The sequence below is a fragment of the Pygocentrus nattereri genome, chromosome 6, assembly GCF_015220715.1.
Source record: "Pygocentrus nattereri isolate fPygNat1 chromosome 6, fPygNat1.pri, whole genome shotgun sequence".
NCBI classification, from domain to species: Eukaryota; Metazoa; Chordata; class Actinopteri; order Characiformes; family Serrasalmidae; genus Pygocentrus; species Pygocentrus nattereri.
The window spans coordinates 8,687,274-8,712,926 of NC_051216.1; the positions used below are offsets into that span (position 1 = coordinate 8,687,274).

Below are 25,653 nucleotides of genomic sequence, written 5' to 3' on the forward strand. Positions count from 1 at the left end.
AAAAGTTGGTATGCTGGTCAACCAGCATGACTGTACTGGGTGACCATCTAACCCAGCACCAGTTCAACACTAGACCAGCTTAACCAGCATAGACAGGCATTGAATTTTGGTCTGTGCTGTTTTCTCAGCAGGATAACGTGCTGTGTGAAACATGAGCGGTACTAAGAGCTGACGCTCTTGATGGTTCTCAGACTCTGTAGATGTTGGCTGTAGAACTTGGTTCTCCAGCACTTTCCCTTCACATCTGTGGAGTCAATTTCAACACTGCGCTCACGCGTCTCTGAAGGAACACAGCTTGCATCCTAATTCAGGGCAGATGTTAGGAGGGAGGAGCGGAATGAGAACATGTGAGAGAAGAAAAAAAAAGCGTCTGGGCCCCGAACACCTGAGCGCCATTACCTCAGTAACGCTGTATGTTTCAGTGAATTTGAAACATGAGGTCACTTTTTCCTCTAACTGATGTCATTTGGCGTAACATCGCTTTCCAAACATAGGTACGAATCCTGAACATGGAGAAAGCTTGAAGAGCTTTTCTCTACCTGAGTTGAAGTGAATGCTGTGGAATGTTAGCATATGGCTAATTGTAGTGACTGTTCCACTTTTGGTAATTGGTCAGGATCATTAAACATGGCGGGGGGCTGAAAATGCGCCACCTTGTGGCGAATGACTGCTACACTTTGACTGTGACCGTTTGGACAGCTAGCACGGAAAAAAGAATGAAATAGCAAAACTATCCAGTGACCATTCCTAAACATTCCGTCTGCCAGAGTATGCGCGCATTGTGACCGACGAATAGCACGCATTATTTTGGATTACGCATGTTTGGGGGCATGTTTGTGTTCCTGGAGATACTGTAGCTTTTCCTCCAAAGAGGTTTCCAAATGGACTCAGAGGCGGAGAATTTGGGAATTTCTGTAACAAACAGGAGATGAAAAAAGCAAATCCCACTTGTTTCAATGTGTTCTTGGATCTATTATGGAAGTAAATTCTATTAAAATGGAATCCCAAAGATTTTATCAACAGTGTTTAAAGCGGTGTTGGGTTTCTGTATGAAATGCATGACTCCAAGATCACTTTTGTGCTGTATCTCCTCACCCATTGGCTTCAATGGGCACAGAAGAAAATGCTTTTTAGAAATGATGCGTCTCTAAAGCAGCTGTATGAGATCATTTTGAGGATGCAACTGTTATAGATATATGCACTGTGGAAGCCTATGTGCTGTATTAAACTTTAGAAGTAGAATTCAACAGGAACACCTCTTCAATACTGGTTGAACACGATATAATGTTGGAATTGCCTTCAAACCCATCGGTAATGACGCAGTACAATGAATTGCAATGGATATTCAGACCATGTTCACCTCAATTACCTGTAAACTCTTTATTATTCCAGGTCCTAACCTCTGTTCCTGCTTTAGTTTATACAGGACTAACCAGAATAATGACTCTCGACATCAAGTATTAATCTGTCTTTGCTCCAAGCCCATTTCATTTTGCATGAATTGCTGCCGGGCAGCAAATTTAATCAGACTGTTTTACAGCCTCTGTCAGAGATGGATGAAACAGTGTCTTATGGGCCAAAGACACAGTTGTTCTAGTGGAAAGGAGGATATATAACATGTATTATGTGCTGCCTCTGCTGTTGGACAGACGGTCCTGCTAGCCGCTGCACACTGAGGTTTTGAATGACCTTAGTGACATCGTCTGCTGGGCACTAAGACAAATGTCGTCACAAAAAAGTTAAAAAAGTTTGCGAATCATGTGAATTAAATACTAATCGTGAACATACGTATCGTTGTATGTGAAAGTTTGGTCATTTGGACATTTTAATACACAACTACTGAGGATTTGCTGAATTTAATATGTTAAAAAAACCCTATAAAATGTGGCCTGTGCAAAAGTTAAGAAACATTTTATATTTCATGTTTTCTTTTTTCCCAACATGTTAAACTCAGCAAATGAATAGAAACTACGTACCAAAATTCTATAAACACTATTTTTGTGTAAATTTACCACCAACAAAACATGTCATTTGACCAGGGGGGGGTCCAAACTTTTGCACACGACCGTACATATGATGCCATGAGGCTTCATATAAGAATAGAGTTTGATGAAAGTGAAGGACTGCCAACAGCTGCTGTTGAGAAGTTGGACCACAACAGTAACATTTATGTGCTCTGAGAAAAAAGACGGCTCAGTAAAAAAGGCCTTTGTGGGCATTTGGGCTCTCCATAAATGCTGAGAGTGCTTTTTGTGGAATGGGCATACGAGTGGCACTGAGGTTGCATTGAAGCTTGTTCAGGCATATGTTTAAAGCTTTATTATGATTCAGCTATTAGATGGATGTCACATGTGATATAACCAGAACGCTTAATGAAGAACAGTCTCTGATGTGGAACCTCTTTACCCTGTTATTTGGTACTAAAAATGTCTTCATTATCCATGCATTTAAGCCCAGTTCCAGGCCTCATCATGCCTGGGAAAGACAGAGTACAATTTGCTGGTTCTGAGAAAACTGCACGGTTGAAAACGCTGGGCAATGTAACATCGTTCTGGCAGTAGGCTTAGTCCAGTTTGTTCGTGCAGTCGGTACATGTGATAATAAGGAAATGTATTTAATAAGAAATAAAGGAAAAATCCTAATACTATAAGACATCCGTCCAGCAAAGTTTGGAGTGTGCTTTTCATGTTTTCATGACCAACGCAAACACTATAACAACCACACAACTTAAAAAATCATGTCATAATGTTGGATCTTTTAATTTAGAACTTCTCTTAAAGTTTGTACAGTGAACAAAGTTTGCTCGCCCCTGCTCACATGGCATTACTGTTGATTTTCTGAGCAAAAATAAATGAACACATCCTCTACAGAGCACACACTTCTGCACACTTTAATTCAAAACTGCACTGTTGATTTACTGAATTTAACATAATGGGAACATAAAACATGGCCTTTGTAAAAGTTAGAGCATGTTTTATATTTCATTTATTCCAGTATGTTAAAGCTACACTTTGTAAGCTTTGGGGATTTGGAGACCCCTCTGGTGGAAATGTGTAATTGCACCCAAGAGAGCATTTTGTAAGGTGGGTTTTGCTTCAGACCCCTTTCCCAAGCGCATTGAAAGAGCATTCAAAGGGAAGAAAACATTGGATTGATTTTGTATTTGACGCCTGAACACAGAGCTTTTGGACCTTGTTGTGTGTGATGTTAACGTACAACATGGTCTAAAAAACTGTCATGGAATCTGAAATGACGTCTCTGACTTTTAAATGATTATTTCAAGCTTTGCAGGTCGACTCTCAGCAGAGAGCTCACCGTATTTTAGCTTGTTTTCAATCCTTTGACTTAGTAATGCTGTTTTTTTCCCAGCTTTAACAGAAGTGTTGCTTTATTCTCAGCAAAAAATAGAAATTGCGCCCTAAAAATACACATTTAAGCTATTTTCAGAGAGAAAATCAGCAAAGTGTAATTTGACTCAGGCTTTTTTTTTGCATATGACTGTATGTACAATAAACTGCTGCTTCTGATTGCACCAATGGCATCTTTTCGTTCCTCAAAATTGCTGGCAGCCATTGTTGCCACATCAGTTACTTTGCAACAAATAGGCTAAGTGTCCAAATATGTGAACTCAGTTAGGTCTGCAGCAACGTGCTGATGGAAAACATGTGCTGCATTTTTGTGCAGTGACTTGATGACATGCCTCTTTGCCTCTAACGAAAAAAACAAAAAACATCCTACCCTGGAAAACATGACAGCCTGTTCTTCCACCTGAACTGGGAACCATTTCATGTGTCCACAGCGTCTGTTGGAACCTGCGGAGATACCCCTCGACGTCTCAGCGGCACGGGCAGTTTGGATGATAGATGTTTAATGTTGATCTTGCTCATGAGACTTCTCCATGGGAACTACTTATAAAGTAAATGATGGCAGTCAGCAAATGCAGGGCCGGGGGATGACTTCCAGATGTTAAACTGGTTGCTTTGGCAGCGTTCGGAAAATATTAAAACAAACCTTGGCTAGCACTCCTCGAGAGGAAGCTCTATCGCTGATGTTAGAAACACTATGTCAGTGAACAGCTAATGTCGGGAGAACATGGAAAACAGGGGCACGTGGCGTAAAGCAGCCATGCTACTCTCCTTTTATCAGGAACAAACCAATTTACTTTTCCAAATAAGCTAGAAACTAATCCTCATCCTCCCATCTCAGCGTGGGAGGAAGAAGCGTATGAATATTCTCAACCTCGACCTGGTGGAAATGTAACGCACTGAAACAGATGCTATGCATGCCTGTGCAGAACATTCAAAGGTGAGCAGAAGACAAAATGACGTTAAGCTCCCGTGAACCGATTTGCAAGCTTTGCGTGTTTATACAGCTGCTTCCTTTTATCTGAAGATCATGCGGGCTTGCCTCATAGAGTACATTAGACATATCGAGCTGCTTTTTAATGCAGCACATTACCCCAGTGCACCCCTTGATGGTTAAATAAGAGGCAGCTTTTGATTGGCGTCGATTACCCTGTTTGTTATGGTGTCTGGTCTGGTTTAGAGCTTGAATACTTCATAAAGAGAAGGGCGTTCCATGATTAGCCTGAGGTGGATGGCTCAGGTCCAGAAATCTTCCCTAGGATTTTGTTGTGTGGCTGGTGTAGCAGAGTGGGTAATACTGCTGGTCTCCACACGGTAGACTGAGGTTTGATTGCTGTGCCTGGCAAGGACGGCATACTCTACCAGTAAGAGTCATCATCATCATCACTTTTGTTTAAATAGTGTCTTTCCCATGCTCAAGGTGGGATTTCACTAACCATGGTATAGAGTATCTTAGCTAGCTGGAAAGAATCCTTAGCCGTGGGGGAAGGTCTCACAGGAGGCTGGCCTGGGAAGCCTTGAAAGCCAAAAATGTTCTTGGGCAGCACCAGTCCAGGCAGCCTCTTAGATGCAATGCAGTGTAACCCTAGTGACGGCCCAGCAATGTAGCTGTGATGTACCGTCACTTAGGCAGCAGGGTCAAAAGGTCTCCTAGGTGCACAGCACAGGTCATGCAGCCGAACACTACCGGTCCAGGCAGCCCCACAGCTGCAGTGCAGCATCAACCAAGCAGCCTGCCCAGGTTGCGATGTAATGTCAATCAGGTCTCCAGTCCAGAGAGCCTCATAGCTGGGATACAGCGTCACTCAAGCAACCGGTCCAGGTCGCAACATAGCAGTGATGTACTGTCACCCAAACAGCCAGCCCAAGAAGGCTCTGATCCACAGGACAATCGCTCTCAGCTGCTATCTCAGTGGATATGATACCAGCGTACTTACAGTGGATCACACATGCACACCTTGTTGGTCCAGAGTCCTAAAGCTAGGTCTGCCTACATCTACACTCTTAAACATGATGGTAAATAAAATTGGTTCTATATAGAACAACAAGCACTCAAAGAACCCTTTGCATGATTAAGGGGTTCTTTGCATCATCAAATGGCTCTTCATATTGATGGAGAATGCACTGAGGGTTCTATATAGCACCAAAAAACATTCTTCTATTATTATGATGTTGGGCCTGTAACAACAGAAGAACCCTTTTGGTGCCATATAGAACACTTTTCAAAAAGGTTCTATATAGAACCATATAAAACACATACTCCATCAATCTGAAGAACGCTGCTGTCATGGTGCAAAAGAACCCTTTAATCATGCAGAAGGTTCTTTAAGTGTTCATGGTTCTATAAAGAGCCATTTTTTAATAAAATTTTAATGTTCCCTGGCTTCTCTAATTAGCTCAAACCAGTTGTAAAGGTGTCCAGGCAGTTGAGGGGTCCTGAAGAGATTTTCCACCTGTAGTGTAGCAACATGCAAATTCAGCCTTCTCTAAAGTATTGCTAATGTCTAGGCGTTGGCCCTGTAATCAGGAGGTCGCGAGTTCGATAAGGAGTTCGGCTCCTTACACTAAATTCCCAAACTGTCGTCTCCACTGAGCAGCTTCTCTGTTCTTTATTGGGTCAGTTTTATGGCTCAGTCTGATTTGGTCCGACTCTGAAGATCAGACACGTCTGGCGAATGGTGTTGGGTTCATTTCCCGGCTGATTCCAGGTTGTTCAGCTGTTCTTCTGTCTCAGCTGCCGACTGAAAAGCTGCTCAGTGGTGACGACAGTTTGGGAATTTAGCGTCGTCTCGTCTTCAGAGTCGGACCAAATCGGCTGTCGGTCTAACGTGATCTTAACAGTGTCCCTTTTTCTGTTTGTGGCAAAGTAAGAAGTGAAAACGTTCAAATGGCTTGAGCGTCTCCTACATCTGTCAAAGTCGTTGCTTAGCAACGGCGTCTCAGTGGAGTGATACAGTGTTTGTGAAAAACCTGTGATGTTACGGTGAAATAACAGCACGGCTAGAAAACCTCTCAACCAATCAGCTTGTATAAAATTTAAATGACACAACAGGGAGATTTCACCTCTGTATTGAACCCATCCCTGCAGTGAAACACCACATACACACTAGTGAAGACAGCACACTTGCCCAGAGTGGTGGGCAGCCCTATCCGCAGCGCCCTGGGAGCATTTTTGGGTTAGGTGCCTTGCTCAGGGGCACCTAAGTCATATTCTGTTGGCTAAGAGGATCAAACAAGTGACCTTCCGGTCACAAGGCTGGTTCCCTAACCTCCAGCCCATGACTGCCCCGGTCTGTATGAATCACAGAGAGCCGATTTTTGTTTTCTTTGGCCAAGAGAAATATTTCCATCTGGTCCTGCTGAATCACCACTCTGCATTGCCATTTTTGATGTGGTGATTTTAGGCAAATCAAGCAGGTCTCCCAGATTAGGATTAGGTTGGTTGCTAATTAACGGCAGGTCCAAGTTCGAGAAAAAAGAATGCTTTTGATTTGGATCAATGAGATACTGTGAGGCACACAAAGATGTGAGGAAACTACAGAATCTGTCACTGATATCTTCATGGTTATGTAAAGTGGTACCAGCTGTGGATCATACCTGTGTTTTCATTCTAGAAGCAGTGGACCTGCGAGCTTGTAAGGCTAAAAGCTTACCCTCATTATCTCCAAATACATACAATTTATATCACATTCTCCACAGTCTGTGTTCCTCCAGAGGAGTAGAAATTCTATTATATTCAGTTTGAAGATGGACTCTTTCTTTGAACAGGGTAGGGCTAGAGGACATGCCATCCTATTTAAGTATAGAGTCTGGTAAATCCTTTAGTTTGGCTGTCTCTTGATTTTTGATTTGAAACCTCCTCTTAATCCTTGATATGGACTTCTGAGGGACGATTCACTAGTGCCAACTTCTAACCTTAAAACCAGGACTTATTCTAAACCATCACTTTTCTCTTTGCTTAACCTGTTAAAATCCCTGGTATCCCGCATTCTAATTATTCTCCAGTTACTGCTTAGGCTACAGGATGAACGGCTGAGGTAGTTCTTAAGTTGTAGTCGTGTGCATTAAAGATTTGGACTTGCAGGCCAGTCTTGGCCATTTAAGGGCCTAAATGTGTAAACCGTACTGCCTTTAATATAATCTGAACGCCTGGAAAATGACTATGCCAGATTTGAGCTCCTTGCGTGTATCAGCGAAAGGCATGAGTCAGTAAAACTGGAATGCTCCCAGTTCCCCCCGGGGGTTGGTGTGTTCCATCCGTCGTCCCTCTTCTGGAGCATGTTTAAGGAATTATGACAATTTTCCCTGGCTGACAATCATTGCAATCATAATTATGGACACTTGGGGACCAACAAATGCAAATGGCTAGGTAGTTCTTTAGCTCACGTTTTAATTCATTTTACAAATGCAATGCTTATTTATCATCACTGCCATGGCAAAACCTCTGCTCTATGAAATGGCATCTTGAAAAAATGTTCTTAATGTAAATAGTTTTTATTTAGTCATTTTGGACAAACTCACACATTTATCCAGAACATATTTACATGATAAGGTGTAACTTGTGAACCGTACTGCTATCAAAAATCACACAAACACACCTGGATGAAATAGACAACATTTTATTCCTGGAATATTTCAGGGATGGTATTGTTTTAAAAGACTGGTTTGAGTTCTTGCAGATTTTATGGAAAGCAGAGCGTTTAGATGGCTGTGGTTTACTGTTCCACATTATTCCACACAAGGGCTTTTCTTTTTTTCCAAGTCTGCTACAGTGGAGTCTTTATACACAGTTGGAGCAAAATTCTTTTTAAAATCATGACAAAATCTCTGAGCTATGAAACGCAACTTGGAAAACTGTTCTTAAATGTATGTTAATGTAAATAGTTTCTTAACTCCTAGTTATTTTAGACAAACTCTGTTAGTCTATTCATAATTCATAATTAAGCATTCACACAATTTAATGTTAAGCTGTTGTTTTCAAATGGTGTAAAAACTCATTTTAAAAATTGGGTAAAACCCAAGGTTTTGATACGCCCACTATGGCATGAGGAGGTTCAGTTGACACCAAAATATACACACAGTGGGCCTTTTTACATCACATAAACCTAAGTACCATTATTTCCACTTCACGTTTTTGTACCTAATGTTATAGATGCTTCACAGAATAGCTTTACAGACATCTGGGCACTTTGTAAACAGTGCCAACGGAGACTTAACTCCTTAAAAGCGTGAAGAAGAACCATTGAGAGAAACCAAGACTTTTTTTGGGACTAGTATAGGAGGAAATAACACATTACACTTTACCAGTTACTCCTCGGAAACTGTAATGGGATTACTTTACTGATTATTGCCTGGATAAAGTAATCTCAATACACTCGATACATTACTTCTCTTTAATGTATATTTAAATCCAAACAAGGGAAAAACCCAATAGTCCTTTCAGTATTTTATTTAGGAAATAACCATCACAGTAAACATCATTTAAAATGACACTCCTGCCACTTCAAATACAGCAGCACTTAAAATCTTTATGAATAAAATGAAAAGTTTATACAGTTATTCCTGAATAAAAACCGAGTTTGGAGGAAATTTATGCTTCAAATGCTTCACGTGTTAGAAATATTGCTCTTTTTGAGACGTCTGAGTAGCGTAATTCTTGTTACGCCAGTAACTGTAATGTGTCGCATTACTTTGTTGCAGAAAAAGTCATTGCACTACTGTAACACACGACAAACCCTCTGATCTGTGAAATGGAAATGGCAGCTTTACTGCGGGAGGACAAATGTTCTTAAATGTATGTGAATGGAAATAGTTTTTATCCCTACTTGATAAAACCTGTAAACTTTTTCACATATAGAAACAAGTAATACAAAAACATGCGCTCTCATATTACACTGTGGCAAATTTAGCTAGAAAATATTTACTTGAGGTGTAACTGGTGGACCGTACTGCTATCAGAAACCACATGGCTGGATTGAACAGACATTTTATTCTATTATTTTGGAGATGGTATTGTTTTAAAAGAGTGGTTTGAGTTCTTGCAGATTTATGGAAAGCAGAACGTTTAGATGGCTGTGGTTTACTGTTCCACATAGTTCCACACGAGGACTTTTCTTTTTTTCCAAGTCTTTGGAAAAAGTCTTTATACCCATGAGGAGCAAACGCGCTTTAAAAATCATGACAGAATTTCTGATCTATGAAATGAAACTTCTTAAATGTATGTAAATAGTTTGTATTCCTAGTCATTTTGGACAAACTCTATTAGTCTGATTATAATGAAATGTTCTCAGAAGGTGATGTTGAGCTGATTTTTTCAAACGGTTTAAAAAAATGATAAAAGTTGTGAAAAAATGGGGACAAATGTTATTAGGTTTTGGAATACCAGCCAAGTTGAGGCCAAAATGTACTCACAGTTGGCCTGTGAACAACACATAAACTTAGGTATTCAGTTTTTTGTACCTAATGTACAGATGACAGCCATCTGAGTCTAGGCCCAACTGAGCTTTGCCAAGGGAGACCAACTCCTCTCCTCTCCTCTCCTCTCCTCTCCTCCCCTCTTCTCTCCTCTCCTCTCCTCTCCTCTCCTCCCCTCTCCTCTCCTCTCCTCTCCTCCCCTCTCCTCCCCTCTCCTCTCCTCTCCTCTCCTCTCCTCTCCTCTCCTCTCCTTTATGGACAGCAGAGCGTTTAGATGGCTCTGGTTTACTGCTCCACATAAGGGCTTTTCTTTTTTTCAAAGTCTATTACATTCTTTATACATATGGGGGCAAAATCCTTTCAGGAAAGTCTGATAAAATTCTTCTAAACCTTTAATATCATGGCTAGATGAAATGATACTGAGCTTGGACACAGATCATGGCAGCAGCACGGGTCATGGATTATACTTTTCAACACATAGCTTTCAGCCGTTGCCAGTTTCTAATAGGACGCAGCTCCAGAAATGTCCTTTCCAATTAAATTGGAAAAGTGTTGAAAATGAAGCAATTACATAAGAGGTTAAGAAAACGGTGGATTCTGTGCAGTGTAATTGAAGATCAACCACATCTGAACAGGGGAACTATTCATAGGGTGCCTATAGAATGGTTCAACAGGTATACTGCAGGAGCCATACAGTGGCCCAGAAAGTATTTGGACACTGGCGCCACACTGTGTTAGGTTTATTGTGGTAAAAAACGAAATGCCAAACCAAGTCGCATTTATTTTAAACAGACCATTCCAAGAGGGTCACTTTCTTTTTTGGCAGTCTTCTTTCAAAATGAGGCTGATGTGTTTTGTATCGTTTGAGCAGTTTCTCTGAAGGTTTGCAACCAAAATGCTCAACAACACCACTGTCCAAAGAACAGCCCCAGACATTTCCACCGCCAAACGTTACGGCTAGTCATAATGTGAGCGTTTACTAAGTTAAGGTTCATGCGTTACTAAATCAAAACGAGCTGCACCACACAAACTAGTTTTAATGTTGAGCTTAGTAGTTACTAATTATTTACATCTCCCCCTTAACAAGTTTTGGGGTAGCCATCGTAACCCACGTAGAGGCACAAACAAGACCAAAAACAAGACTTTTTGGCCAATTAAGCTAAAATTTCTAAACACTATGCTGTGGTTTCACCTAGAGCCTTAACCAACACCCTGGTTTAAACTCAGAGCATGAAGCTAAACACCCACAGCTCCAGCAGACTCAGCAGCTGCCCAATTGTCTAAACTGAGGCTTTTGTTGTGTTGGTCAGCCAGAAACCATCATTTAAAAAGCTGCATATTTGCTTTGTCTCGGGGAAACATTAAAGAACAAACAGACAGTGACTGTAGATAAGGAGTTTTATTCCGTTTATCTTGTACACATCGTTCTCTTTCATGCCGGATATTGTATCTTGGAAAGAGTCAGTTCAAGATGCCACCGCGTTTCCATGGCAGCGGGTTCTGAACATGTTATCGTCATGTTAAAGCGACGTATGCATTAGTTAGTTGTTACAAGTTAAGACATGATTTACGGATTTGTGGCGCAACTAAATTTAGAGAAATGATAGTTTGGAACGAACTAGTTTTACTAAGGACTTAATAAAGACCTTACGCGCAAACTTAAATATACATTTACGGAAAACTGGTGCTGCCCAATCCAGGATTTCTCCGCACAAATAGTCTACTATTAGTCTGATGTGGTGCCAAAAGTGTTTTTCTCTGAAACAAACCTCTCATTTTACTAAAGATTTTATAAACCTCATTAAAGTTTACCAAAGTGAAGTGTCCAGATACTTTTGGGAAGCGCTGTATATACGAAATGACAAATCGGCTGTCTTCTGGAGTGTGACTGGCTGCTTTGAGTGGGATGAAAACTGAGGATTGTATTTATTCCTTCTCTGCTGCTGAAGCCTTCCTCTTGGGGACAGTATATAAGAGATTTGGGTATCAAGTCCCACACCTTGTGAAGAAAATACGGCCGCAGTGAAACCAAGACATGAGCTCGGATAATCTACTCTGGAACTAGAGTAAAGCGGGTCAGCTGAACGCTATAACACACTCTCCTCTTTGGAACTTAGGAATGAAATGACTGTACCGCACATCGTACCTCCGTCCCCAGTCCTTCTGTGCCAGACAAGTTTATGTGGAAATGTCTGCACACTGGACTGAGTCATAGGCCAAATCACGTTTGATGCTGTTACCTTGTGGAGGACAGCCGGTGAACTTGTTCTGCCATGTGTTTCAACTCAGGAGAACTGAATAGACTTTTATTATAAAACATGGATTTGTGTTGTATAGGATTTATACTGCAGTGTTTAAAGTAAGCACATCTTGCTGTATTAATGCTTTGCCATATTTCCTTCAGTTAAGGTCTGGTGATAACTTGGGAATGTGTTCCCAATCAATGCACTCCATAAATAGGAATCAAAGAATGCCGAAGCCTGGTGCCCATGTGCTGTGCTGCTGCTTTGTAAACTGTTCAGGACTAAGTTGCTCTTTTATGTTGGTTGGATTTCATGACTTGCTCCAGACAAATCTGCTGTCTCTGTTCTAACAATGTTGGCCGTCTCTCTGTTTGCTTATCTTGACTGAATTTAGCCAGATCAGGCACCCAAACTCAGTTTTTTTGTCTAATTTGACCTGGACACACTTGCTAATGTTCTTTTTTTAACTGCAACCCATAACTAATTATATTAGCACTTGCATCCATTTGGCCTGTAAGCAGCATGTAGTCACCGTTACAAGAAAATCTCCAAAAAATAACTTTACAAGAGAGGAAAGGACTTTCTTTACTTTAAATGTTCATGGAACAAGATGCTTTTCCCACTATTTATGAAATTTTAACGCAATATAAACGGCGTTTACAGATATATTACACTTGAAAAACATCTTTGAGTTACAATTGATTTAGATATTAAATAAAACCATAACTTATATAACAATTACACCTTCTTGAGCCTCAATTTAGCAATACTGGTTTTCAGTGCTGGACAAAGTACACAAATCATGTAATGTACCTGAGTTAAAGTAGAGACCCCCAAGGTAAAATATTACTTCAGTAAAAGTAGAAGTTCCTCCGTTTAGACCTCCACTTGAGAACAAGTACTAAAGTATTTGCCTTCAAATGTACTTAAGTATAAAGTAAAAGTACTAAAAGATTAATTCTGGCTCTGATCTGGTCCTGTTATCATTTTTATAACCAGACTGGCTTCATGAACTCATTTCAGGTGAAAGTCCTCCAGCGTCTCTCTTGGTAAACCAGTCTTTTAATAGAACGTCATTAATTAGTGACGCTGACGTCTATTAAAATGATCAGAAGCACAAAACACTGAAGGTAAACAGTTTCCATCAGGGAGAACCGAGTGGCTCTGAAATCACTTTTTACACACAAGCAAAGTTTCAGTTTCAGATTTATTTACAACTTAGTTCCAAGTTTAAGTTGAATAAAAACTGGCTTTAAACTCAGGATCACAGATGAGCTCCTTTACTATGTTGATCTGTAGGCGTCTGTTCATAAACATAAACCAGCCCAAACTCATTTACTATAAAATGAAATGGTGTTTGTAGAAATTCAGAAAAAAGCCGCGTCAGTCTCGACTGCATATGTGGACATATTTCTATATTGAGCTCTATTTACACAAAGTTAGGTTAGTTCATCATTTATGTTGAACAGACTCTCCCAAAGTTTTACGCTGCTGCGCTGACGTTGAACCGCGTGCTGCACTGGGTCGGTATGACCAACAGGTCAAAACCAGCTCTAAACAAAGTGACCGCTGGGCCCTGATTGGTGCTCTGGCTTTGCGCTTCTTTCGTTTTGACATGTTACGTTTTTATACACACAGAAACCAAAAGGAACGACAGATTTCTCAAAATGTAGTGGAGGAAAAAGTCGGATATTAGACTCTGAAATGTAGTGGAGTGAAAGGAAAAAGACGCCCAGTAATGGAGAAACTTCAGTACAGATACACCAAAAATACTAAAGTACACAAACTAATTACATTTACTCAGTTACTCAGTTACTCAGTTACTGTCCAACACTGTTGGTTTTTAATCACTGGTGTGACCGACTTTATTCTGAGGTAATTGTGGAAATAAAATAAATAAATAATACAAATGGATTTTTATTTTAGTTGATATTCCGTGATTGACAAACATGGTTTGATGCTCTGTAGCAGCCGTTTTGTAAAATGCATTCTTCAGTAAAAATGTCTCTGGTGTTTCTTTTCCTTTGTGTAACACCAATGAGGATCGGCAGCACCAGTGACTCCTATGGAGACATAGAAAAGTGGATGTTTCTGTAGAATGACCCAGTTAAATAGTGGTGTTTAGTGCATAGTGGTGCACTATGATAAAGGCTGTTCTCATTTGTAATACTATTAATTATCAGTTGCCTGAAACAATTCCACTGTTTAGATGCTTTAGGGATGTGATAATAGAGAAAATGTGTTTTAAAAGGAGATTCGTCACCCTTTAGGTCAGCATGTTCTCGCATTATCTGACCTGCAGGAAACCTCTTTTAGGTGGTATTTCCTTTGGACAGGGTGATGTTTAATGTCTGGGTCTGAACAGGGCTTTCTGTTTCATCCTCTCAGTACATTGAAGCAGTTTATACAGATGACTGGACAGTTCATGGGCAACCCTTTGGTGCAGGTTTCTCATTGGAGCTCGTACATATTAATAACTTTGATACAGCTACCTAATGCCTATGGGATAGTTTATATAACAGCTCTTAAACGAGTGCATCACAAACACACAATAGCTCTTTCTCAATTGTGTTGTGCTCTTGTCAAGTGAAATGATCCTAAATCTAGTCAATATATCCAACATTTCCCAATCTGAGACGGTCATTTTATTAAATGCATTTATATCCTGTCAGATCATTTTTTCCTGTTTCAAGCTCATTTCCTAAAACATGCCCAATTATCTGCCAACAAAGTGAGCTCATTTTACTTGATAAAATTACTTAAAACAAGTAAAAAATAAGAAATAAGAAATAATTCTAGAAATAAGTTTAATAACCTAAATCAAGCTTACAACAGCCTCAACAGGAGAAATATAAGATCTCGACTGTATTTCAGATGATTTTACTTGACAAGACAGGGTGTGTTTCTATCAGATATCAGTATAAGGGCAGCATTGGTTAACAGCAATAGTCCATATTAAGCCCATGCCACATGATGTCTACTGGGGCCATGCTGTTTACATGACTCCCAGCATTCATAACAGAAGTATTAACTGTTAATATGATTCCTGTGACCCATTTTTGACTCAAAAAAAGTCCATTTTGGAAATGAAACACATGCATCTACTGAAATTAAAGAGAAATAATCCCTTCCGTCCGGAAAAGGCTCCTCACAGGACACGGCCGCCAAACCAGCTGCTCGTGACTATTAGGAAAAGTATGCAAAAGCTTAGAAGAGTCCGGCCAGATGATGAAAACAGCCAAGCAGTAAGCTCACCAGCACCGTTTTCAGGATAAACAGAAGAGTGCACGGACTAGTTTGAAGTGTTTTTGGAAACTTGGAACTAATTTTTCTATTGATTATTTCTCAGGCATGTCTCATCTCAAGGCCCGCTATGCTACATTCGTTCAGTGACTTCATCCCTAAATTACTCAGAGAGCTTTCACACACACCCACAACATTCCCAGCACACAAAGCTTGGATATGTATTTTTTTTATTCCCCCTGATTTAATTCCTGTAATTTAGTCATGGGACCACAAGCTCCACATAAACAACGCAGGACTGTATTAAATGTGTAGCTCCGGGAAACCCCAAAGTGAATATTATCAGAGTTTAACTTTGGACTTATCATTTGCATTTGATGTACTTAGATCAAACAAAATGTGGGTGAAGTAGTTTCACACTTACTTTTGAGGTCCAGCATTGACTGTATGTATAGTTCCTGCCAAAATAGATGAAAGACTTAACCAGAAAAGTGGTTCCTCTAGTTTAAACAAAGTGATAAATTACCCCCCCACCCCCCACCCCTCTACAGGCTAGATGGAGTGATGTCATTGCACCCGAGTAGAGCTTTACGGGATGCCAAGGCCTCTTCAGGGGCCCCCGAGAGTAAAATTGACATTCTTACTCCGTGGAGTGCACAGCTTATGTTTCCTGCTGGTGAAAACCACAGGGCTTGGGCTTCTTGCCATCTTTAATCATAAAATTGAGTTGGCTGCTCTTTTGTCTTTGTACACGCAGCATTCTCATACATTCTTTAAAAACGTGAAGGTGCCAGAAGTCTTCGGAGTCATGCTGTAAAAGAACGGCTAAAGAGGGTTTAATGAACTGGAGATTCATGAAAGATTTACTTGGAAGAACATAGGAACACACATAACACAGTGCAGAATGATTTGAAATATAATTCTTACAATATTACAAAAGAAAGTCATCATTATTCCCTACTTGACACCAATATACGCCCTGACAACTGACATAGACCCACATAAACATTTGTAAACACTCATTCCAATGGCTGTTAGGTTGCATTTGCCAACTTCGAGGTCAGTGTGACTGATTTTGCTTCTGACATTAGGTTGTCGTGACACTTTGTAGCTTGGTGTGATATACTGTGCTGACAAAACGACAAGCTGGTTGAATGAAACTGAGCACTTTCTGTGGCTCTTAGTTAAAAAGAGTTTTATTTGACCGTTTATTAGATTTCAGCGGTCACATCTGCAGCGCTGTGTCACTGATATACACTAAGCTACGACGTCAGTTCTTACAGCAGACTATATCATTTCACCCAATAAAAGTGCCAGGACAACCCAATGTCAGACAAAGTCATGTGACATAAGTGTTATGACATCAAAGTTGGCAAAAGCAGCCTTTATGATAGAAGATGCTTATAAGGCTTTCTAAATGTTTATGTAGGTTTAAGTCGGCTGTCATGAGGGGCTTTTCATGATGTTTTGCCAGAAAATCTTAGCTGTTTTCTAAGGCTGGCTATGGGCTTTCTGTTATGCAGCATACCGACATCACGTTACAGCTTACCACATCACTGCTGTTGGAACAAAACCTTGTATCTCCATTTTTGTTGTTTTTCAGTTTTTGACATCATTTGAAAACACCTGATCTTCTTTATGTGTAAAATTCTTCAATTTGAAGAATGGACTAAAAGAAATGGCCCAAAATGACTTGGAAAGATGTCTGGTTCCATTGACTTAGATTAAAAGTAAAGTAGGTTTTTCCCTTTTCCTGTGAAGTTATCATTATGGAGATACAAGGTTTATATATATATATATATATATATATATACAGATACATTTTCACATGAGATGAGCATAATTTGTGTTAAATGGAAATTTCCTATACCAAAGGTGCACACAAATTCTAGCAAATAAGAACCAGAACTGATGGTGGAGAGTATTTGCGGATCCTTGGTGTATTTTAACAGTCATACCTTGTGAAAATTATATTTTCAGTGGCTTATCTAACAACTCTTACAGGCTGAGATTTTTTAAAATATCGTTTATTGTTCTTAAAAGAAAAGAAAGAAATTAAGTGTTAATTGATAAGTGTTAGTTTTTTGAAGAATAATAAGTTAAACATTCTTCTCTTTCTTAAAACACTTCTGGCTCCAGGTTCTCTAAAGACGTTATGTGAAGAACCTTTTAAAAAAGTTTAAGGAATCTCCATATCCGCTTTTCTAGAACCTGAAGATTCTTTAAACTTAATGACCTCCCAACACAAAGACTCCCTCTTACTGAAAACTCATTAAGTTGGCGTGAGCTGTGACTGCTTGACATGTATTCTAGTTTAATAATATTTAATATAATCTTTTTTGTAGACGTGGCCCAAGCAGATTTTAATAAACTGACAAAAAAAATGTAATAAGTAGACATACAACTTCTGAGACTTGCTATGGTATCCCAGGGGGCTGCGGTCCCCAGCTGGAGAACTGCTGCTTGGCATTGCTCCAAACAATGCTTGACGCCTTTCATTTTAGGAACGTATAAACTTGAGTGTATTTCAGTTGTTGACATATTCTAACAGATCTAACCATTTTATGAAGTATATTTTCCTTATTTCAGAGCTTCCAGGCAACAGCTTTCCATCGATGAACACAGTGTTCTCCATGTGGAGCTGATGTTTAAGCTCTTCAGTAACAGGTTGAGGTCTGTTTCAGACAGGAACACTTAGCCTGAGCAAAACAGTCTGGAGTGCCACGTGCTTTTAAAGGTAGAAGGAGACAAAACGAGTGCTAATGAAGTGAATTTGGAACCCTCCAGTGTGAGTCTGCTCAGAGTAAATATTTATGGGAGACATCCTGGTGCTGCCTTTGGGACACAGCCTGCTCAACACAGAGCAGAGGGATGTGAGCCAGCGCCATGGCAAGCCAGCTGTGGTGGCTCTGTGAGCTCTCACAGACATGCAAACAAAACAGAGGAGGGAGGGAAACCCTGCAAAGGGCAGCATGACTGAGGGCTAGCTCTAGTCCCCGAGGAGAACGGGGAGTGGGGGGGTTGTTCCACATAGCATTGGAGGAAATGTGGAGCTGGTTTATATCCATCGCCTGGAAAAAAATATGTCATGCATTACACGAAAAGCCTGCCTGTATACACATGATAAACAAACTCACTCAGCCGTTGTTCCTGCGATTTTATTGTCCATTTTGATTCAATAAGCTTACTGTAGCTTTGTGCTCATCTGAGAAAACATTTCTTCAGAAATAAAAGAGAGTTTTTACCGCGCCCCACATGCAAGAGAGTTTAACAGCCGATAAATATTTCCTCAGAAGAGATCAACCCCAGTCAAAGAGGTCACTGGCAGGAGATGCAGAGAGATGAAATATCCAGCCTGGCACTTTTAGATTGGGAGAGTTTTGCCAGTTTGTCTGTCAACATCTGTACATATGTATCAAGTTTGTATAAAAGGCAAAAGTACAAGTTCTGTAAATATCAATATTAAAGGCAGTGAATTCTGGAAATGTCATGTTCGTGCAGCAACATCTGTCTGTTTTAGGACTGGCTTCAATGTCAACATGAGCGAAGAGGTAACGAGTTAACTATGTTCGTGAGATATATCATCAAAAAGGCTCCATGTCCTACTTTTTTCTGTCTTTATTTCTCCCTGATGCTCACTCGTTGCATTTGTGTGGTTTTATGCACCAAAACCAGTCATAATTCATTTTTACAAAACTATTTTCCAGCCTCTCTTTATCCTTTACGAGTACACAGGCTGGTTTTGTTACTGTGCCTTATAAAACTTAGTTTCCAAAAAATAACGGCGAAAAAAGAAGGAAAAAAAATCAATAAAAGTTAATGTAGCAAGATTATTTTCCAAATCTTTCTAAACAATTTCTGTTGTTCTGTTGATCATACGTTTCTAACACAGACTAAACATCAGTCGGTGTTTTCACCCATCCATCCATCCATTTTCCAAGCCGCTTCTCCGTCAGGGTCGCGGGGGGGTGGTGGAGCCTATCCCAGCGGTCATTGGGCGGAAGGCAGGATACACCCTGGACAGGTCGCCAGTCCATCGCAGGGCAGACAGACAGACACAGACAGTCACTCACACCCAGGGGCAATTTTAGCACGTCCAATTGGCCCGACTGCATGTCTTTGACTGTGGGAGGAAACCAGAGAACCTGGAGGAAACCCACGCAGACACGGGGAGAACATGCAAACTCCACACAGAGAGGACCCCGGTCACCCGGCAGGGGAATCGAAGCCAGGCCCTCCTCGCTGTGAGGCGACAGCGCTACCCACCACACCACCGTGCCGCCTCGGTGTTTCAAATTATGTAAAATAATTTTTTAGAACAGTGATATGCAGCATCTCTACTCTGGCTGGCTTCCCTGTACATTGTGCTGTATTCAAAAAGCAGCCTAGGCTGTAACACTTCATATAGCTTCAGTGTGAATGGGCCGGGACTAAACCGCTGTAGGCAAAGATATGCAAATGTGCACATAGGTTGTGACCTCATAAAAAACAATGAGTTCAAAATGAGATGTTTCCATATATAGACTTTACAGTCCGGGCCTCAAACAGTTCATTTAAAACTTTTATTTGGATTGTCCACTATCGTCCCCTATAAATGATCTACAGATATTCAAACAGATAAACAAACTATCTGTTGAAATTCTACACAGTGTTGGGTTCAGGGTTAGGACCGGGGTTAAGATCAAGATTAACTGACCCACAGTGGGGAAATTTCACCCCCACGTTTTGACCCATCCATGCAATGAAACACCACATACACACTAGGGGGCAGCGAGCACACTAGCCTGGAGCAGTGAGCAGCCCTATCTGGGGAGTAGTTGGGGGTTAGGTGTCTTGCTCAAGGGCAGGTCAGTCATGTACTGTCAGTTCAGCGGATCTTCCGGTCACAAGGCTGGTTCCCCATTCTCCAGCCCAGGGTTAGGTTCAGGTTTTAGGTTGAGGTGGAGGTTAGGGTTGGGACTAGAGCAGGTTTAGAGTTAAAGAATGTTATGGTCAATTTAGTAGACATTTGGTTGAATGTAACTTCAAAGTGAATTAAGTATCTACAAAGGGACAGTGAGTTTTTCCACTTTATCGGTCCTTTAAAATATGATTGTGTTCTCAAGTAAGAGTTTTGTTTGCACAAATATTTCTGAGGCAGCTTAAAAGAAGCTTTAAATTCTTGTGTTTTCAGGTTTTTTCCATAAAACATTTTTAAAGCCAATACGTTTAATAAACGATCATGCTTGTGTAAGTTCATTCTTTACATACTTATGACCGGACTAATATAGTGGGATCATAGGCTTGCTCTAAATATATATACAAACGCTGTGGTCTCAAGTGTGAAGCCCAGACAGCTTAGAGTGAGTTGTAGCTGATATGGGAAGAGGAGGCAAGTGCTTCAAATATAAGGTACATTTTGGAAGCTGTGTGCATGTGCTAGGCCGAGTTTGATCTGAGCTTGGCCTGGACGTGAGAGGATATGAAAAACAAATGTTTGAACTTTACCCAGAGTGCTGATACTCAGAAATACACGATAGCCCCAAAACACACTCATTTTAATGTTCGCCCTCTTACATTAGGGTGCATTTTGCATATGTGGATTGCATTTATTTTAGATTTAGGAGTTTGTTCATGATCAAGCCTGCATGCATTATGCTGTGCAAAACTCAGATTTAATCTCCAGTCAAAATGGCTAGTAAGTAAAAGTTCTTCATTTTTCAAAAACCTTTAGCAGAAAATTGCACAGAAGCTTTAATAACTTCCTTTTGTAACAACTGTAAAAGTTTTTAAATCCACTCTTTTATTATTTTTATAATAGCTTCTATTCTTTTCAAGAGCCTTGCTTTCATTCAATGTGTCCAAATGAATCTGCAGGGATCGTTTTCCACATCTCAAAAGTTCAGTCTTAGGAGTTGGTTGCGTTTGCTGCTTTTCGCAAATGAAGTGATCACAATTTCAAACTAATCAGTAACCTTGCATCACATCTCAGGTGTCCAGTTTTGGTCTCCTAGTACACATTTTCGTCCGTCTTTGTCTCCTTTTCTCAGTGAGGTTCTTCTTGATCCGCTACACGTCCTTTCAGACCCACGGCGCTGAGTGGTCTTCTCACAGTGGAAGGATGGACAGAAACTCCTGTGGATGTTTTCAGATCTGAAGCAGCTTGATCTTCTCCTCTCTCTCAGAGATGAAGCGCTGTTTAAGCGATTCTGGCAGTTTGGTGGTCTATCAGGTCTTGCAGGGTTGTTAAGAGTCCCATCTTTTAATATTTTCTTGACTTTCCCTTTTCTTATGTTTGTGTTATATCTAATTTCTTCAGAAATATCTCCCGAAAATGAATAACTTGCACTTTATGGCTGTTTTATAAGTGGTGACCTTTGCGTAGTGCATGTATATGTGGTGCAATCTTCAATGCAAGATAAAGAGCAAATGTATGGGTAACACTTTATTCGGATAGGTTATGGTAAATGGCACGTAGATGCATATCTTATTTAAAATCCATCTAAATATATACTAAAATTACCTTGATATACCCTAACTCTAAACCTTGACTCAACCCAAACCTCAACCTTAACCCAAAACCTGAACCTCACCCTGATCCTAAGCCAAACAGTGTTACTAATTGTAACCCTAATACTGTTCATTTCAACAGATAGTTTGTTCAAACTTTGGAAATGTATAGATGGTCTATTGGGGGCTATTTAGGTAAAGTGAGACATAACTTTTCAAGTATAGACTTATTAATGGTCCATTAAGTGAAGTAAGGATGAGTATAACCATAGAAATATAAAATTCACCGCCGTTGGTAAAAGAATGACCACTTTTTTTCTTTAGTCTTTAATCTTCATCCTGGTGTTTATATGGTAAGTATGTAATGATACCATGAATTACATGCTGTCTTGGATTTGTGGCTAAAGTGCTGTAATTTGTCTGAACACCAGCTGAGAGCGGTTTCAAGGCTTCTAGACTATAGACTGCATACCAGAGGGCTTTACAATGCACTGAGACTTGAGTACATTTCATTACAGAGTCTGTTCCTCTTACAGCATTGGTTACAAAATTATTCACGCAGTGTTGAAGGTTATTAGCCTTCAATAATGGAATGAGCACTGGAGACAAAGACAGAGTTCAGCTGACCTGCTGAAAATGCTATTTAGTTCCATACGGTGTGACGTTTAACCTTGTAAGCCCGTCTCTACACTCTACACAAAAAGGTACTAAACTGTCACTGGGGCAGGACCCCTCATGTAACTGGGGTGGTTCCCTCAAGGGTCCATCTCAGAACCTTTACTCAGGGAACATAACTGAACCATAATCCGCTGAAATGATATTTTCTAAGCTGTACTGAGTCCACACCCCCCAACTCGCCTTCAGGTTTTTATTTCTGTTCTGTTTTAAAACATTCGGTTATGAAAATGTACAAATATGTATTTTTCCACTGGGAAAAATCTCTAAGTTAAACAGTTGGACCTTAAAACCACTGCTGTACCTTTGCTGGAACATTTACACTGATTGTACCTTGATGAATGAAAAGTACCTGCACAGAACATTGATTTCTAACCGTGTACTGAGTGCAGTGGCCACATGTTCTTTCCTTCAGAAGGGAAGGCACTCATGTTTATCACGTATTTGAAGGCACAGTCCCGACCCTGCCTTTTCTCCGGACGCAGTTTTTTCACGCCAAAGGGATTTGGCTTGTGGTGGAGAGCGAGTGGAAAGAAGCCTGTCAGCCAACGTGTTTGGAACATCTGCGCTTAGCGAGGCTCGGATCGCGTTCAGACATTCTGGACTGCATTTAGAGGTGGTCTGAAGAAAAGCTTACAATGTGCCGTTCCCGGGACCTGAACCAGGAACACACAAAGTGGCGCCTTAGGCAGGCGTATAATGCGTGAGTGAGTGGGAGGCTTTATTGTACCAAGCAGAGTGCAGTGAGAACATGTTCTCATTAACATCTACACCCTCAGGGCAGTGAAAGGGGGTATTGTTGGCGCCAACCATGGAGCAACTTAAGGTGAAGTGCCTGAGGGCACAGAGGTCAGGATCACAACTTGTAGTCCTAATTTCTCATTTCATAGAGCAGTGGTTCCTAACTATGGTCCTGGAGTAATGCTGCCCTTAGTGTTTAACTCTGGTCTAAGGAAGGGCTTGATAATTAGCTGAATAGTTGGAGCAGGTATTCACACCAAGCAGCAAGAACTGATGTATCGTTTTGTCAAGTTGCACACAAGATCCATTCAACCAAAAGGACAAGGTATGAACAGACTAAGATGCACAAAAATAAAGAAAAACAGCTGTAAACTGTGTTTTACTAAGGTGCATTCCTTGGCCTTTTAGCTATAGACGTTATAGAAGTAGCATTACTGAGCAAACAAAAAAAAGAAAACAAAAAAAGATACTAAACTATGATGAGTGCCACGCTGTAAAGCCTGAAATAACAATCTAAAAGACAGAGGCATCGGGTCAGATTTTGCAGGCATTTGGGGAGCAGATCATACGTCTTTATGTATTAACGTCACTTTCACTCACTCAAAAATAAGGCTCGGTGTTTAGGTCTCAAATGCAAAATCAACGTTCTGCTGATGAAGTTATGATGACAATAGCAGCCAATACACAAAATGCATCCTTCAACAAAGTTTTGACTGAGTTCTCTTTGAATTCTCTTTCAACATGCTGGCAATCATCAGATTCATCCCCTCAGGGAAGGGATCTGAAACATGTTGGGTGTTGTTTCACATTTGAACCAGAGAAGTAACAAATCTGACTACAGTGTTGTTTTCAAGAAGCATCTTCAACATGTTTCTTGTCATGTAAAACTTCATGTTCTGCCATAGGCAGCACGAGCTGTTCTGTCATCGTCTTGTTGCACATTTGCTTGGACTACAGCTTTGACAACAGAGCTCTGATTGGTCAGCCTGATTTTTTTATGTATTTGTACAATGCAGAAAATTGAGCTGTATATGCAGGGTAGGGTTACAGTCCTAAGGGAACACCTTGCACTGGACCCATTTCCACACTCTTAAGTCATTGAGTTATGTCCCATTTGGCATCTTTTCATTCACTTTTTGTACGAGCCAAATAGGCATTAATATGATAGTCATTGCCATTTATTTTGGTTTGGTTCTGGAGTCCTACTGCTCTGCACATTGTCATGTTTGTCTGGTCTAACCTACCCAGTTTAACTCAGGAAGAGCCTGATTAGTTGGGTCAAGAACAGGCCTAGCAGTAATTACGCAGGAGTGCAGCAAGGCTAAAAGGCAGGAAGGCATTTAAAGTTGGGGTTGCTCCAGCATGCATGCATGTACACTATGATTCTGTGCTAAATGCTATGAAAAGCATCTTTTCTCCATGTAACTGAAAAGTTTAGGTAATTTACTTCAACAGACGATCACTTAGACTAAAAAAAGTATGATTTGTCTGTAGAGCACAGTTGCAATAATGTGGGGAGAGATGGCAATACAGCTAAACACAACACCCCAATATAGCAACCGCTTTTCAAAATGATACAGAATTCAGAATTGAGTCAGAACTGTTGATTCAGTTAGTGATACAAACCAGACATCTGAATGCCTCTAAGATCGACAGACAACTGTTATATGAAATAGCCTGAGAGATTTTTCTGTAGTTTAGAGCTAAACCTTTAGCCTAAAACACAGTTTCAGTCCATTCACAGTAGTGAGGTACTTGCAGGTTATTATAAGCCAAAATAGTCCTTTAGAAAGTTGTTTTTTTTCAGATTTGTAATGTTCACGGGTCATTTTGGATGGTAAATAAATATATTTGTGTTGTAGTCATGGCAACCCCTGGTTCCTATCAGCACCACTGTAAAGAAGTCTGTAAGTTTCTCTACAGTGAACCGTTTCACACCAAACCAGTCTGAATGACTTTGTTTACATCTCAACCAATGAATTATGCTGGAATTTTGAAACTTTTTGTGGAATTCTTCTTTAACTGCATCAGTCGCAAAAAAGCCAACGGTAATAATAATAATGTTTTCTGAAATATGTAAATAAAACCTAAACTTCACCCTACTTAGATCTACACCACACTCAAAATACCGTATTATAAAGTTATTTTGTTAGCAGTAGCAGAACAATGAAACAGTCCCTCAAAGTAGGAGGTGCTACAGCACTCTCAGAACCCCCCCCCCCACTGCCCCCACGACCCTGAGGTAAGAGGTCAGTGGTCAGACTCATACAGGATTTACAGGCACTTCTGACAGACAGGCATTTTAAAGCAGGCATGAACTCTCTTTAATGTCCCCCTCAGCTGTATAGTAACTCATGCTTTTTTCCCTCTGTAAAAGCACACACTCTTCTGGGATAAACACATTTCCTGGAGTCTAGGGATTTTGACTTTCCAAGCCAGACGTGCAGAGCAGTTAGCTAAACCACCACATAATCAAATTAACA

General features: G+C 40.4%; 1 protein-coding gene across 1 annotated transcript in view; it reads left to right on the plus strand.

The window, feature by feature from the left end:
• The window catches only part of col5a2a (collagen, type V, alpha 2a), a 64,925-nt gene that overhangs the window by 933 nt on the left and 38,339 nt on the right, over positions 1-25,653 (plus strand). The gene's annotated exons all lie outside the window — the stretch shown is intronic.